Below are 12,805 nucleotides of genomic sequence, written 5' to 3' on the forward strand. Positions count from 1 at the left end.
TCCTATGTGATGCTTTATCTCAATGTTAGTGCAGAGTGTAACGTAAAGTGTAGGACCTGTGCCTTTGCTGTACTATGTTGTGCTACTTTGAGCCTGTGTCAAAGATATTGATTGATTGGGCTGGTTGACGGTATACTGTATGCTTGTGATTTGACCACTGATTGTTAACAAAGCTGCTTTCAATCCAAAAAGGTGGATGCAGACAGGTGATCTTTGGCCTGCTTCGGACCAAAAACCAGGAAAAATCCTCAGCGACTTAGTAGGGCCTCTTGTGAGGGGAGCCTGTCTGGCAGGCGCTATGCAACTCATACTTACCTGGCAGGGGAGATACCATGATCATTAAGGTGGTTCTCCCAGGGTGAGGCTCAGCCATTGCACTTCGGGTGTGCTGACCCCTGCGATTTCCCCAAATGCGGGAAACTCGACTGCATAATTTGTGGTAGTGGGGGACTGCGTTTGCGCTTTCCCCTGATTTACTCTGGTGAAAAACAGTGCTTATTATTCAATGCTGACTATTACTAGTCAGAGATACTTGCTAGATCGAGCGAGCCAGCCATCAATTGACCTCTGGGTGGCCAAGAGGATTGGATACTCCTCTCTCCCTTATCAGCTGCCTTTGGTTTTGTGGCTTTCCTATGTGATGCTTTATCTCAATGTTAGTGCAGAGTGTAACGTAAAGTGTAGGACCTGTGCCTTTGCTGTACTATGTTGTGCTACTTTGAGCCTGTGTCAAAGATATTGATTGATTGGGCTGGTTGACGGTATACTGTATGCTTGTGATTTGACCACTGATTGTTAACAAAGCTGCTTTCAATCCAAAAAGGTGGATGCAGACAGGTGATCTTTGGCCTGCTTCGGACCAAAAACCAGGAAAAATCCTCAGCGACTTAGTAGGGCCTCTTGTGAGGGGAGCCTGTCTGGCAGGCGCTATGCAACTCATACTTACCTGGCAGGGGAGATACCATGATCACTAAGGTGGTTCTCCCAGGGTGAGGCTCATCCATTGCACTTCGGGTGTGCTGACCCCTGCGATTTCCCCAAATGCGGGAAACTCGACTGCATAATTTGTGGTAGTGGGGGACTGCGTTCGCGCTTTCCCCTGATTTACTCTGGTGAAAAACAGTGCTTATTATTCAATGCTGACTATTACTAGTCAGAGATACTTGCTAGATCGATCGATCGAGCGAGCCAGCCATCAATTGACCTCTGGGTGGCCAAGAGGATTGGATACTCCTCTCTCCCTTATCAGCTGCCTTTGGTTTTGTGGCTTTCCTATGTGATGCTTTATCTCAATGTTAGTGCAGAGTGTAACGTAAAGTGTAGGACCTGTGCCTTTGCTGTACTATGTTGTGCTACTTTGAGCCTGTGTCAAAGATATTGATTGATTGGGCTGGTTGACGGTATACTGTATGCTTGTGATTTGACCACTGATTGTTAACAAAGCTGCTTTCAATCCAAAAAGGTGGATGCAGACAGGTGATCTTTGGCCTGCTTCGGACCAAAAACCAGGAAAAATCCTCAGCGACTTAGTAGGGCCTCTTGTGAGGGGAGCCTGTCTGGCAGGCGCTATGCAACTCATACTTACCTGGCAGGGGAGATACCATGATCATTAAGGTGGTTCTCCCAGGGTGAGGCTCATCCATTGCACTTCGGGTGTGCTGACCCCTGCGATTTCCCCAAATGCGGGAAACTCGACTGCATAATTTGTGGTAGTGGGGGACTGCGTTCGCGCTTTCCCCTGATTTACTCTGGTGAAAAACAGTGCTTATTATTCAATGCTGACTGTTACTAGTCAGAGGTACTTGTATGCTTGTGATTTAACCACCGATTGTCAACAAAGCTGTTTTTCAATCCAAAATGTGGTACATTATCTCTTTATATTTAGCTGTATACGCAGCCTTTGTCTCCCCCTCGTGGATGAACAACAGTGTGATCAGTGAAGTTTCTTTTTCTGCTGGGCTTCGAGAAGTCAGGGCATGGCGAGCCTTTCCCTAACCTAACCTATCCTTCCTCTCTGTCTCACAGGTGACGGCATGCAAATGTGGGGACTGCTTCATCGGCACGGCAATGCTCTGACCAGAAGCCGCCGCCCCATATGCTAATACCCTGGTTGCTGTGCATCTTGGAAGTGCTTAGACTTGAGCCTGTGTCTTATGGAATTTGGGGTGCCTGCACACCCCTGGCTCCGTACAATGAGGTGCATCCGTTTTTTGGCGCAGTTGGATCCAGACAGGTGATCTTTGGCCTGCTTCGGACCAAAAACCAGGAAAAATCCTCAGCGACTTAGTAGGGCCTCTTGTGAGGGGAGCCTGTCTGGCAGGCGCTATGCAACTCATACTTACCTGGCAGGGGAGATACCATGATCACTAAGGTGGTTCTCCCAGGGTGAGGCTCATCCATTGCACTTCGGGTGTGCTGACCCCTGCGATTTCCCCAAATGCGGGAAACTCGACTGCATAATTTGTGGTAGTGGGGGACTGCGTTCGCGCTTTCCCCTGATTTACTCTGGTGAAAAACAGTGCTTATTAATCAATGCTGACTATTACTAGTCAGAGATACTTGCTAGATCGATCGATCGAGCCAGCCATCAATTGACCTCTGGGTGGCCAAGAGGATTGGATACTCCTCTCTCCCTTATCAGCTGCCTTTGGTTTTGTGGCTTTCCTATGTGATGCTTTATCTCAATGTTAGTGCAGAGTGTAACGTAAAGTGTAGGACCTGTGCCTTTGCTGTACTATGTTGTGCTACTTTGAGCCTGTGTCAAAGATATTGATTGATTGGGCTGGTTGACGGTATACTGTATGCTTGTGATTTGACCACTGATTGTTAACAAAGCTGCTTTCAATCCAAAAAGGTGGATGCAGACAGGTGATCTTTGGCCTGCTTCGGACCAAAAACCAGGAAAAATCCTCAGCGACTTAGTAGGGCCTCTTGTGAGGGGAGCCTGTCTGGCAGGCGCTATGCAACTCATACTTACCTGGCAGGGGAGATACCATGATCACTAAGGTGGTTCTCCCAGGGTGAGGCTCATCCATTGCACTTCGGGTGTGCTGACCCCTGCGATTTCCCCAAATGCGGGAAACTCGACTGCATAATTTGTGGTAGTGGGGGACTGCGTTCGCGCTTTCCCCTGATTTACTCTGGTGAAAAACAGTGCTTATTATTCAATGCTGACTATTACTAGTCAGAGATACTTGCTAGATCGATCGATCGAGCGAGCCAGCCATCAATTGACCTCTGGGTGGCCAAGAGGATTGGATACTCCTCTCTCCCTTATCAGCTGCCTTTGGTTTTGTGGCTTTCCTATGTGATGCTTTATCTCAATGTTAGTGCAGAGTGTAACGTAAAGTGTAGGACCTGTGCCTTTGCTGTACTATGTTGTGCTACTTTGAGCCTGTGTCAAAGATATTGATTGATTGGGCTGGTTGACGGTATACTGTATGCTTGTGATTTGACCACTGATTGTTAACAAAGCTGCTTTCAATCCAAAAAGGTGGATGCAGACAGGTGATCTTTGGCCTGCTTCGGACCAAAAACCAGGAAAAATCCTCAGCGACTTAGTAGGGCCTCTTGTGAGGGGAGCCTGTCTGGCAGGCGCTATGCAACTCATACTTACCTGGCAGGGGAGATACCATGATCATTAAGGTGGTTCTCCCAGGGTGAGGCTCATCCATTGCACTTCGGGTGTGCTGACCCCTGCGATTTCCCCAAATGCGGGAAACTCGACTGCATAATTTGTGGTAGTGGGGGACTGCGTTTGCGCTTTCCCCTGATTTACTCTGGTGAAAAACAGTGCTTATTATTCAATGCTGACTATTACTAGTCAGAGATACTTGCTAGATCGAGCGAGCCAGCCATCAATTGACCTCTGGGTGGCCAAGAGGATTGGATACTCCTCTCTCCCTTATCAGCTGCCTTTGGTTTTGTGGCTTTCCTATGTGATGCTTTATCTCAATGTTAGTGCAGAGTGTAACGTAAAGTGTAGGACCTGTGCCTTTGCTGTACTATGTTGTGCTACTTTGAGCCTGTGTCAAAGATATTGATTGATTGGGCTGGTTGACGGTATACTGTATGCTTGTGATTTGACCACTGATTGTTAACAAAGCTGCTTTCAATCCAAAAAGGTGGATGCAGACAGGTGATCTTTGGCCTGCTTCGGACCAAAAACCAGGAAAAATCCTCAGCGACTTAGTAGGGCCTCTTGTGAGGGGAGCCTGTCTGGCAGGCGCTATGCAACTCATACTTACCTGGCAGGGGAGATACCATGATCACTAAGGTGGTTCTCCCAGGGTGAGGCTCATCCATTGCACTTCGGGTGTGCTGACCCCTGCGATTTCCCCAAATGCGGGAAACTCGACTGCATAATTTGTGGTAGTGGGGGACTGCGTTCGCGCTTTCCCCTGATTTACTCTGGTGAAAAACAGTGCTTATTATTCAATGCTGACTATTACTAGTCAGAGATACTTGCTAGATCGATCGATCGAGCGAGCCAGCCATCAATTGACCTCTGGGTGGCCAAGAGGATTGGATACTCCTCTCTCCCTTATCAGCTGCCTTTGGTTTTGTGGCTTTCCTATGTGATGCTTTATCTCAATGTTAGTGCAGAGTGTAACGTAAAGTGTAGGACCTGTGCCTTTGCTGTACTATGTTGTGCTACTTTGAGCCTGTGTCAAAGATATTGATTGATTGGGCTGGTTGACGGTATACTGTATGCTTGTGATTTGACCACTGATTGTTAACAAAGCTGCTTTCAATCCAAAAAGGTGGATGCAGACAGGTGATCTTTGGCCTGCTTCGGACCAAAAACCAGGAAAAATCCTCAGCGACTTAGTAGGGCCTCTTGTGAGGGGAGCCTGTCTGGCAGGCGCTATGCAACTCATACTTACCTGGCAGGGGAGATACCATGATCATTAAGGTGGTTCTCCCAGGGTGAGGCTCATCCATTGCACTTCGGGTGTGCTGACCCCTGCGATTTCCCCAAATGCGGGAAACTCGACTGCATAATTTGTGGTAGTGGGGGACTGCGTTCGCGCTTTCCCCTGATTTACTCTGGTGAAAAACAGTGCTTATTATTCAATGCTGACTATTACTAGTCAGAGATACTTGCTAGATCGATCGATCGAGCGAGCCAGCCATCAATTGACCTCTGGGTGGCCAAGAGGATTGGATACTCCTCTCTCCCTTATCAGCTGCCTTTGGTTTTGTGGCTTTCCTATGTGATGCTTTATCTCAATGTTAGTGCAGAGTGTAACGTAAAGTGTAGGACCTGTGCCTTTGCTGTACTATGTTGTGCTACTTTGAGCCTGTGTCAAAGATATTGATTGATTGGGCTGGTTGACGGTATACTGTATGCTTGTGATTTGACCACTGATTGTTAACAAAGCTGCTTTCAATCCAAAAAGGTGGATGCAGACAGGTGATCTTTGGCCTGCTTCGGACCAAAAACCAGGAAAAATCCTCAGCGACTTAGTAGGGCCTCTTGTGAGGGGAGCCTGTCTGGCAGGCGCTATGCAACTCATACTTACCTGGCAGGGGAGATACCATGATCATTAAGGTGGTTCTCCCAGGGTGAGGCTCATCCATTGCACTTCGGGTGTGCTGACCCCTGCGATTTCCCCAAATGCGGGAAACTCGACTGCATAATTAGTGGTAGTGGGGGACTGCGTTTGCGCTTTCCCCTGATTTACTCTGGTGAAAAACAGTGCTTATTATTCAATGCTGACTATTACTAGTCAGAGATACTTGCTAGATCGAGCGAGCCAGCCATCAATTGACCTCTGGGTGGCCAAGAGGATTGGATACTCCTCTCTCCCTTATCAGCTGCCTTTGGTTTTGTGGCTTTCCTATGTGATGCTTTATCTCAATGTTAGTGCAGAGTGTAACGTAAAGTGTAGGACCTGTGCCTTTGCTGTACTATGTTGTGCTACTTTGAGCCTGTGTCAAAGATATTGATTGATTGGGCTGGTTGACGGTATACTGTATGCTTGTGATTTGACCACTGATTGTTAACAAAGCTGCTTTCAATCCAAAAAGGTGGATGCAGACAGGTGATCTTTGGCCTGCTTCGGACCAAAAACCAGGAAAAATCCTCAGCGACTTAGTAGGGCCTCTTGTGAGGGGAGCCTGTCTGGCAGGCGCTATGCAACTCATACTTACCTGGCAGGGGAGATACCATGATCACTAAGGTGGTTCTCCCAGGGTGAGGCTCATCCATTGCACTTCGGGTGTGCTGACCCCTGCGATTTCCCCAAATGCGGGAAACTCGACTGCATAATTTGTGGTAGTGGGGGACTGCGTTCGCGCTTTCCCCTGATTTACTCTGGTGAAAAACAGTGCTTATTATTCAATGCTGACTATTACTAGTCAGAGATACTTGCTAGATCGATCGATCGAGCGAGCCAGCCATCAATTGACCTCTGGGTGGCCAAGAGGATTGGATACTCCTCTCTCCCTTATCAGCTGCCTTTGGTTTTGTGGCTTTCCTATGTGATGCTTTATCTCAATGTTAGTGCAGAGTGTAACGTAAAGTGTAGGACCTGTGCCTTTGCTGTACTATGTTGTGCTACTTTGAGCCTGTGTCAAAGATATTGATTGATTGGGCTGGTTGACGGTATACTGTATGCTTGTGATTTGACCACTGATTGTTAACAAAGCTGCTTTCAATCCAAAAAGGTGGATGCAGACAGGTGATCTTTGGCCTGCTTCGGACCAAAAACCAGGAAAAATCCTCAGCGACTTAGTAGGGCCTCTTGTGAGGGGAGCCTGTCTGGCAGGCGCTATGCAACTCATACTTACCTGGCAGGGGAGATACCATGATCATTAAGGTGGTTCTCCCAGGGTGAGGCTCATCCATTGCACTTCGGGTGTGCTGACCCCTGCGATTTCCCCAAATGCGGGAAACTCGACTGCATAATTTGTGGTAGTGGGGGACTGCGTTTGCGCTTTCCCCTGATTTACTCTGGTGAAAAACAGTGCTTATTATTCAATGCTGACTATTACTAGTCAGAGATACTTGCTAGATCGAGCGAGCCAGCCATCAATTGACCTCTGGGTGGCCAAGAGGATTGGATACTCCTCTCTCCCTTATCAGCTGCCTTTGGTTTTGTGGCTTTCCTATGTGATGCTTTATCTCAATGTTAGTGCAGAGTGTAACGTAAAGTGTAGGACCTGTGCCTTTGCTGTACTATGTTGTGCTACTTTGAGCCTGTGTCAAAGATATTGATTGATTGGGCTGGTTGACGGTATACTGTATGCTTGTGATTTGACCACTGATTGTTAACAAAGCTGCTTTCAATCCAAAAAGGTGGATGCAGACAGGTGATCTTTGGCCTGCTTCGGACCAAAAACCAGGAAAAATCCTCAGCGACTTAGTAGGGCCTCTTGTGAGGGGAGCCTGTCTGGCAGGCGCTATGCAACTCATACTTACCTGGCAGGGGAGATACCATGATCATTAAGGTGGTTCTCCCAGGGTGAGGCTCAGCCATTGCACTTCGGGTGTGCTGACCCCTGCGATTTCCCCAAATGCGGGAAACTCGACTGCATAATTTGTGGTAGTGGGGGACTGCGTTTGCGCTTTCCCCTGATTTACTCTGGTGAAAAACAGTGCTTATTATTCAATGCTGACTATTACTAGTCAGAGATACTTGCTAGATCGAGCGAGCCAGCCATCAATTGACCTCTGGGTGGCCAAGAGGATTGGATACTCCTCTCTCCCTTATCAGCTGCCTTTGGTTTTGTGGCTTTCCTATGTGATGCTTTATCTCAATGTTAGTGCAGAGTGTAACGTAAAGTGTAGGACCTGTGCCTTTGCTGTACTATGTTGTGCTACTTTGAGCCTGTGTCAAAGATATTGATTGATTGGGCTGGTTGACGGTATACTGTATGCTTGTGATTTGACCACTGATTGTTAACAAAGCTGCTTTCAATCCAAAAAGGTGGATGCAGACAGGTGATCTTTGGCCTGCTTCGGACCAAAAACCAGGAAAAATCCTCAGCGACTTAGTAGGGCCTCTTGTGAGGGGAGCCTGTCTGGCAGGCGCTATGCAACTCATACTTACCTGGCAGGGGAGATACCATGATCACTAAGGTGGTTCTCCCAGGGTGAGGCTCATCCATTGCACTTCGGGTGTGCTGACCCCTGCGATTTCCCCAAATGCGGGAAACTCGACTGCATAATTTGTGGTAGTGGGGGACTGCGTTCGCGCTTTCCCCTGATTTACTCTGGTGAAAAACAGTGCTTATTATTCAATGCTGACTATTACTAGTCAGAGATACTTGCTAGATCGATCGATCGAGCGAGCCAGCCATCAATTGACCTCTGGGTGGCCAAGAGGATTGGATACTCCTCTCTCCCTTATCAGCTGCCTTTGGTTTTGTGGCTTTCCTATGTGATGCTTTATCTCAATGTTAGTGCAGAGTGTAACGTAAAGTGTAGGACCTGTGCCTTTGCTGTACTATGTTGTGCTACTTTGAGCCTGTGTCAAAGATATTGATTGATTGGGCTGGTTGACGGTATACTGTATGCTTGTGATTTGACCACTGATTGTTAACAAAGCTGCTTTCAATCCAAAAAGGTGGATGCAGACAGGTGATCTTTGGCCTGCTTCGGACCAAAAACCAGGAAAAATCCTCAGCGACTTAGTAGGGCCTCTTGTGAGGGGAGCCTGTCTGGCAGGCGCTATGCAACTCATACTTACCTGGCAGGGGAGATACCATGATCATTAAGGTGGTTCTCCCAGGGTGAGGCTCAGCCATTGCACTTCGGGTGTGCTGACCCCTGCGATTTCCCCAAATGCGGGAAACTCGACTGCATAATTTGTGGTAGTGGGGGACTGCGTTTGCGCTTTCCCCTGATTTACTCTGGTGAAAAACAGTGCTTATTATTCAATGCTGACTATTACTAGTCAGAGATACTTGCTAGATCGAGCGAGCCAGCCATCAATTGACCTCTGGGTGGCCAAGAGGATTGGATACTCCTCTCTCCCTTATCAGCTGCCTTTGGTTTTGTGGCTTTCCTATGTGATGCTTTATCTCAATGTTAGTGCAGAGTGTAACGTAAAGTGTAGGACCTGTGCCTTTGCTGTACTATGTTGTGCTACTTTGAGCCTGTGTCAAAGATATTGATTGATTGGGCTGGTTGACGGTATACTGTATGCTTGTGATTTGACCACTGATTGTTAACAAAGCTGCTTTCAATCCAAAAAGGTGGATGCAGACAGGTGATCTTTGGCCTGCTTCGGACCAAAAACCAGGAAAAATCCTCAGCGACTTAGTAGGGCCTCTTGTGAGGGGAGCCTGTCTGGCAGGCGCTATGCAACTCATACTTACCTGGCAGGGGAGATACCATGATCACTAAGGTGGTTCTCCCAGGGTGAGGCTCATCCATTGCACTTCGGGTGTGCTGACCCCTGCGATTTCCCCAAATGCGGGAAACTCGACTGCATAATTTGTGGTAGTGGGGGACTGCGTTCGCGCTTTCCCCTGATTTACTCTGGTGAAAAACAGTGCTTATTATTCAATGCTGACTATTACTAGTCAGAGATACTTGCTAGATCGATCGATCGAGCGAGCCAGCCATCAATTGACCTCTGGGTGGCCAAGAGGATTGGATACTCCTCTCTCCCTTATCAGCTGCCTTTGGTTTTGTGGCTTTCCTATGTGATGCTTTATCTCAATGTTAGTGCAGAGTGTAACGTAAAGTGTAGGACCTGTGCCTTTGCTGTACTATGTTGTGCTACTTTGAGCCTGTGTCAAAGATATTGATTGATTGGGCTGGTTGACGGTATACTGTATGCTTGTGATTTGACCACTGATTGTTAACAAAGCTGCTTTCAATCCAAAAAGGTGGATGCAGACAGGTGATCTTTGGCCTGCTTCGGACCAAAAACCAGGAAAAATCCTCAGCGACTTAGTAGGGCCTCTTGTGAGGGGAGCCTGTCTGGCAGGCGCTATGCAACTCATACTTACCTGGCAGGGGAGATACCATGATCACTAAGGTGGTTCTCCCAGGGTGAGGCTCATCCATTGCACTTCGGGTGTGCTGACCCCTGCGATTTCCCCAAATGCGGGAAACTCGACTGCATAATTTGTGGTAGTGGGGGACTGCGTTCGCGCTTTCCCCTGATTTACTCTGGTGAAAAACAGTGCTTATTATTCAATGCTGACTATTACTAGTCAGAGATACTTGCTAGATCGATCGATCGAGCGAGCCAGCCATCAATTGACCTCTGGGTGGCCAAGAGGATTGGATACTCCTCTCTCCCTTATCAGCTGCCTTTGGTTTTGTGGCTTTCCTATGTGATGCTTTATCTCAATGTTAGTGCAGAGTGTAACGTAAAGTGTAGGACCTGTGCCTTTGCTGTACTATGTTGTGCTACTTTGAGCCTGTGTCAAAGATATTGATTGATTGGGCTGGTTGACGGTATACTGTATGCTTGTGATTTGACCACTGATTGTTAACAAAGCTGCTTTCAATCCAAAAAGGTGGATGCAGACAGGTGATCTTTGGCCTGCTTCGGACCAAAAACCAGGAAAAATCCTCAGCGACTTAGTAGGGCCTCTTGTGAGGGGAGCCTGTCTGGCAGGCGCTATGCAACTCATACTTACCTGGCAGGGGAGATACCATGATCATTAAGGTGGTTCTCCCAGGGTGAGGCTCATCCATTGCACTTCGGGTGTGCTGACCCCTGCGATTTCCCCAAATGCGGGAAACTCGACTGCATAATTTGTGGTAGTGGGGGACTGCGTTTGCGCTTTCCCCTGATTTACTCTGGTGAAAAACAGTGCTTATTATTCAATGCTGACTATTACTAGTCAGAGATACTTGCTAGATCGAGCGAGCCAGCCATCAATTGACCTCTGGGTGGCCAAGAGGATTGGATACTCCTCTCTCCCTTATCAGCTGCCTTTGGTTTTGTGGCTTTCCTATGTGATGCTTTATCTCAATGTTAGTGCAGAGTGTAACGTAAAGTGTAGGACCTGTGCCTTTGCTGTACTATGTTGTGCTACTTTGAGCCTGTGTCAAAGATATTGATTGATTGGGCTGGTTGACGGTATACTGTATGCTTGTGATTTGACCACTGATTGTTAACAAAGCTGCTTTCAATCCAAAAAGGTGGATGCAGACAGGTGATCTTTGGCCTGCTTCGGACCAAAAACCAGGAAAAATCCTCAGCGACTTAGTAGGGCCTCTTGTGAGGGGAGCCTGTCTGGCAGGCGCTATGCAACTCATACTTACCTGGCAGGGGAGATACCATGATCATTAAGGTGGTTCTCCCAGGGTGAGGCTCAGCCATTGCACTTCGGGTGTGCTGACCCCTGCGATTTCCCCAAATGCGGGAAACTCGACTGCATAATTTGTGGTAGTGGGGGACTGCGTTTGCGCTTTCCCCTGATTTACTCTGGTGAAAAACAGTGCTTATTATTCAATGCTGACTATTACTAGTCAGAGATACTTGCTAGATCGAGCGAGCCAGCCATCAATTGACCTCTGGGTGGCCAAGAGGATTGGATACTCCTCTCTCCCTTATCAGCTGCCTTTGGTTTTGTGGCTTTCCTATGTGATGCTTTATCTCAATGTTAGTGCAGAGTGTAACGTAAAGTGTAGGACCTGTGCCTTTGCTGTACTATGTTGTGCTACTTTGAGCCTGTGTCAAAGATATTGATTGATTGGGCTGGTTGACGGTATACTGTATGCTTGTGATTTGACCACTGATTGTTAACAAAGCTGCTTTCAATCCAAAAAGGTGGATGCAGACAGGTGATCTTTGGCCTGCTTCGGACCAAAAACCAGGAAAAATCCTCAGCGACTTAGTAGGGCCTCTTGTGAGGGGAGCCTGTCTGGCAGGCGCTATGCAACTCATACTTACCTGGCAGGGGAGATACCATGATCACTAAGGTGGTTCTCCCAGGGTGAGGCTCATCCATTGCACTTCGGGTGTGCTGACCCCTGCGATTTCCCCAAATGCGGGAAACTCGACTGCATAATTTGTGGTAGTGGGGGACTGCGTTCGCGCTTTCCCCTGATTTACTCTGGTGAAAAACAGTGCTTATTATTCAATGCTGACTATTACTAGTCAGAGATACTTGCTAGATCGATCGATCGAGCGAGCCAGCCATCAATTGACCTCTGGGTGGCCAAGAGGATTGGATACTCCTCTCTCCCTTATCAGCTGCCTTTGGTTTTGTGGCTTTCCTATGTGATGCTTTATCTCAATGTTAGTGCAGAGTGTAACGTAAAGTGTAGGACCTGTGCCTTTGCTGTACTATGTTGTGCTACTTTGAGCCTGTGTCAAAGATATTGATTGATTGGGCTGGTTGACGGTATACTGTATGCTTGTGATTTGACCACTGATTGTTAACAAAGCTGCTTTCAATCCAAAAAGGTGGATGCAGACAGGTGATCTTTGGCCTGCTTCGGACCAAAAACCAGGAAAAATCCTCAGCGACTTAGTAGGGCCTCTTGTGAGGGGAGCCTGTCTGGCAGGCGCTATGCAACTCATACTTACCTGGCAGGGGAGATACCATGATCATTAAGGTGGTTCTCCCAGGGTGAGGCTCAGCCATTGCACTTCGGGTGTGCTGACCCCTGCAATTTCCCCAAATGCGGGAAACTCGACTGCATAATTTGTGGTAGTGGGGGACTGCGTTTGCGCTTTCCCCTGATTTACTCTGGTGAAAAACAGTGCTTATTATTCAATGCTGACTATTACTAGTCAGAGATACTTGCTAGATCGAGCGAGCCAGCCATCAATTGACCTCTGGGTGGCCAAGAGGATTGGATACTCCTCTCTCCCTTATCAGCTGC

General features: G+C 47.7%; 20 non-coding genes across 20 annotated transcripts; all 20 read left to right on the forward strand.

Annotated features, from left to right (window-relative positions):
• Window positions 1-307: 307 nt before the first annotated feature.
• On the forward strand, window positions 308-471 carry LOC142722816 (U1 spliceosomal RNA). The gene has a single exon (XR_012875103.1). It is a non-coding gene; the product is annotated as a U1 spliceosomal RNA (small nuclear RNA).
• A 467-nt stretch (window positions 472-938) lies between these two features.
• On the forward strand, window positions 939-1,102 carry LOC142722625 (U1 spliceosomal RNA). The gene has a single exon (XR_012874913.1). It is a non-coding gene; the product is annotated as a U1 spliceosomal RNA (small nuclear RNA).
• A 475-nt stretch (window positions 1,103-1,577) lies between these two features.
• On the forward strand, window positions 1,578-1,741 carry LOC142722452 (U1 spliceosomal RNA). The gene has a single exon (XR_012874747.1). It is a non-coding gene; the product is annotated as a U1 spliceosomal RNA (small nuclear RNA).
• Window positions 1,742-2,334: 593 nt separating this feature from the next.
• Window positions 2,335-2,498, forward strand: LOC142722626 (U1 spliceosomal RNA). The gene has a single exon (XR_012874914.1). It is a non-coding gene; the product is annotated as a U1 spliceosomal RNA (small nuclear RNA).
• Window positions 2,499-2,969: 471 nt separating this feature from the next.
• Window positions 2,970-3,133, forward strand: LOC142722627 (U1 spliceosomal RNA). The gene has a single exon (XR_012874916.1). It is a non-coding gene; the product is annotated as a U1 spliceosomal RNA (small nuclear RNA).
• A 475-nt stretch (window positions 3,134-3,608) lies between these two features.
• LOC142722791 (U1 spliceosomal RNA) lies at window positions 3,609-3,772 on the forward strand. Its single transcript, XR_012875077.1, has one exon. It is a non-coding gene; the product is annotated as a U1 spliceosomal RNA (small nuclear RNA).
• A 467-nt stretch (window positions 3,773-4,239) lies between these two features.
• LOC142722628 (U1 spliceosomal RNA) lies at window positions 4,240-4,403 on the forward strand. Its single transcript, XR_012874917.1, has one exon. It is a non-coding gene; the product is annotated as a U1 spliceosomal RNA (small nuclear RNA).
• Window positions 4,404-4,878: 475 nt separating this feature from the next.
• LOC142722464 (U1 spliceosomal RNA) lies at window positions 4,879-5,042 on the forward strand. The gene has a single exon (XR_012874758.1). It is a non-coding gene; the product is annotated as a U1 spliceosomal RNA (small nuclear RNA).
• Window positions 5,043-5,517: 475 nt separating this feature from the next.
• On the forward strand, window positions 5,518-5,681 carry LOC142722890 (U1 spliceosomal RNA). The gene has a single exon (XR_012875175.1). It is a non-coding gene; the product is annotated as a U1 spliceosomal RNA (small nuclear RNA).
• A 467-nt stretch (window positions 5,682-6,148) lies between these two features.
• LOC142722629 (U1 spliceosomal RNA) lies at window positions 6,149-6,312 on the forward strand. Its single transcript, XR_012874918.1, has one exon. It is a non-coding gene; the product is annotated as a U1 spliceosomal RNA (small nuclear RNA).
• Window positions 6,313-6,787: 475 nt separating this feature from the next.
• LOC142722792 (U1 spliceosomal RNA) lies at window positions 6,788-6,951 on the forward strand. The gene has a single exon (XR_012875078.1). It is a non-coding gene; the product is annotated as a U1 spliceosomal RNA (small nuclear RNA).
• Window positions 6,952-7,418: 467 nt separating this feature from the next.
• On the forward strand, window positions 7,419-7,582 carry LOC142722817 (U1 spliceosomal RNA). The gene has a single exon (XR_012875104.1). It is a non-coding gene; the product is annotated as a U1 spliceosomal RNA (small nuclear RNA).
• A 467-nt stretch (window positions 7,583-8,049) lies between these two features.
• On the forward strand, window positions 8,050-8,213 carry LOC142722631 (U1 spliceosomal RNA). The gene has a single exon (XR_012874920.1). It is a non-coding gene; the product is annotated as a U1 spliceosomal RNA (small nuclear RNA).
• A 475-nt stretch (window positions 8,214-8,688) lies between these two features.
• Window positions 8,689-8,852, forward strand: LOC142722818 (U1 spliceosomal RNA). The gene has a single exon (XR_012875105.1). It is a non-coding gene; the product is annotated as a U1 spliceosomal RNA (small nuclear RNA).
• Window positions 8,853-9,319: 467 nt separating this feature from the next.
• Window positions 9,320-9,483, forward strand: LOC142722633 (U1 spliceosomal RNA). Its single transcript, XR_012874921.1, has one exon. It is a non-coding gene; the product is annotated as a U1 spliceosomal RNA (small nuclear RNA).
• Window positions 9,484-9,958: 475 nt separating this feature from the next.
• LOC142722634 (U1 spliceosomal RNA) lies at window positions 9,959-10,122 on the forward strand. The gene has a single exon (XR_012874922.1). It is a non-coding gene; the product is annotated as a U1 spliceosomal RNA (small nuclear RNA).
• Window positions 10,123-10,597: 475 nt separating this feature from the next.
• Window positions 10,598-10,761, forward strand: LOC142722793 (U1 spliceosomal RNA). Its single transcript, XR_012875080.1, has one exon. It is a non-coding gene; the product is annotated as a U1 spliceosomal RNA (small nuclear RNA).
• A 467-nt stretch (window positions 10,762-11,228) lies between these two features.
• LOC142722819 (U1 spliceosomal RNA) lies at window positions 11,229-11,392 on the forward strand. Its single transcript, XR_012875106.1, has one exon. It is a non-coding gene; the product is annotated as a U1 spliceosomal RNA (small nuclear RNA).
• Window positions 11,393-11,859: 467 nt separating this feature from the next.
• LOC142722635 (U1 spliceosomal RNA) lies at window positions 11,860-12,023 on the forward strand. The gene has a single exon (XR_012874923.1). It is a non-coding gene; the product is annotated as a U1 spliceosomal RNA (small nuclear RNA).
• A 475-nt stretch (window positions 12,024-12,498) lies between these two features.
• On the forward strand, window positions 12,499-12,662 carry LOC142722899 (U1 spliceosomal RNA). The gene has a single exon (XR_012875184.1). It is a non-coding gene; the product is annotated as a U1 spliceosomal RNA (small nuclear RNA).
• Window positions 12,663-12,805: the final 143 nt, after the last annotated feature.

Source organism: Rhinoderma darwinii, unplaced genomic scaffold, assembly GCF_050947455.1.
Source record: "Rhinoderma darwinii isolate aRhiDar2 unplaced genomic scaffold, aRhiDar2.hap1 Scaffold_536, whole genome shotgun sequence".
NCBI classification, from domain to species: domain Eukaryota; kingdom Metazoa; phylum Chordata; class Amphibia; order Anura; family Rhinodermatidae; genus Rhinoderma; species Rhinoderma darwinii.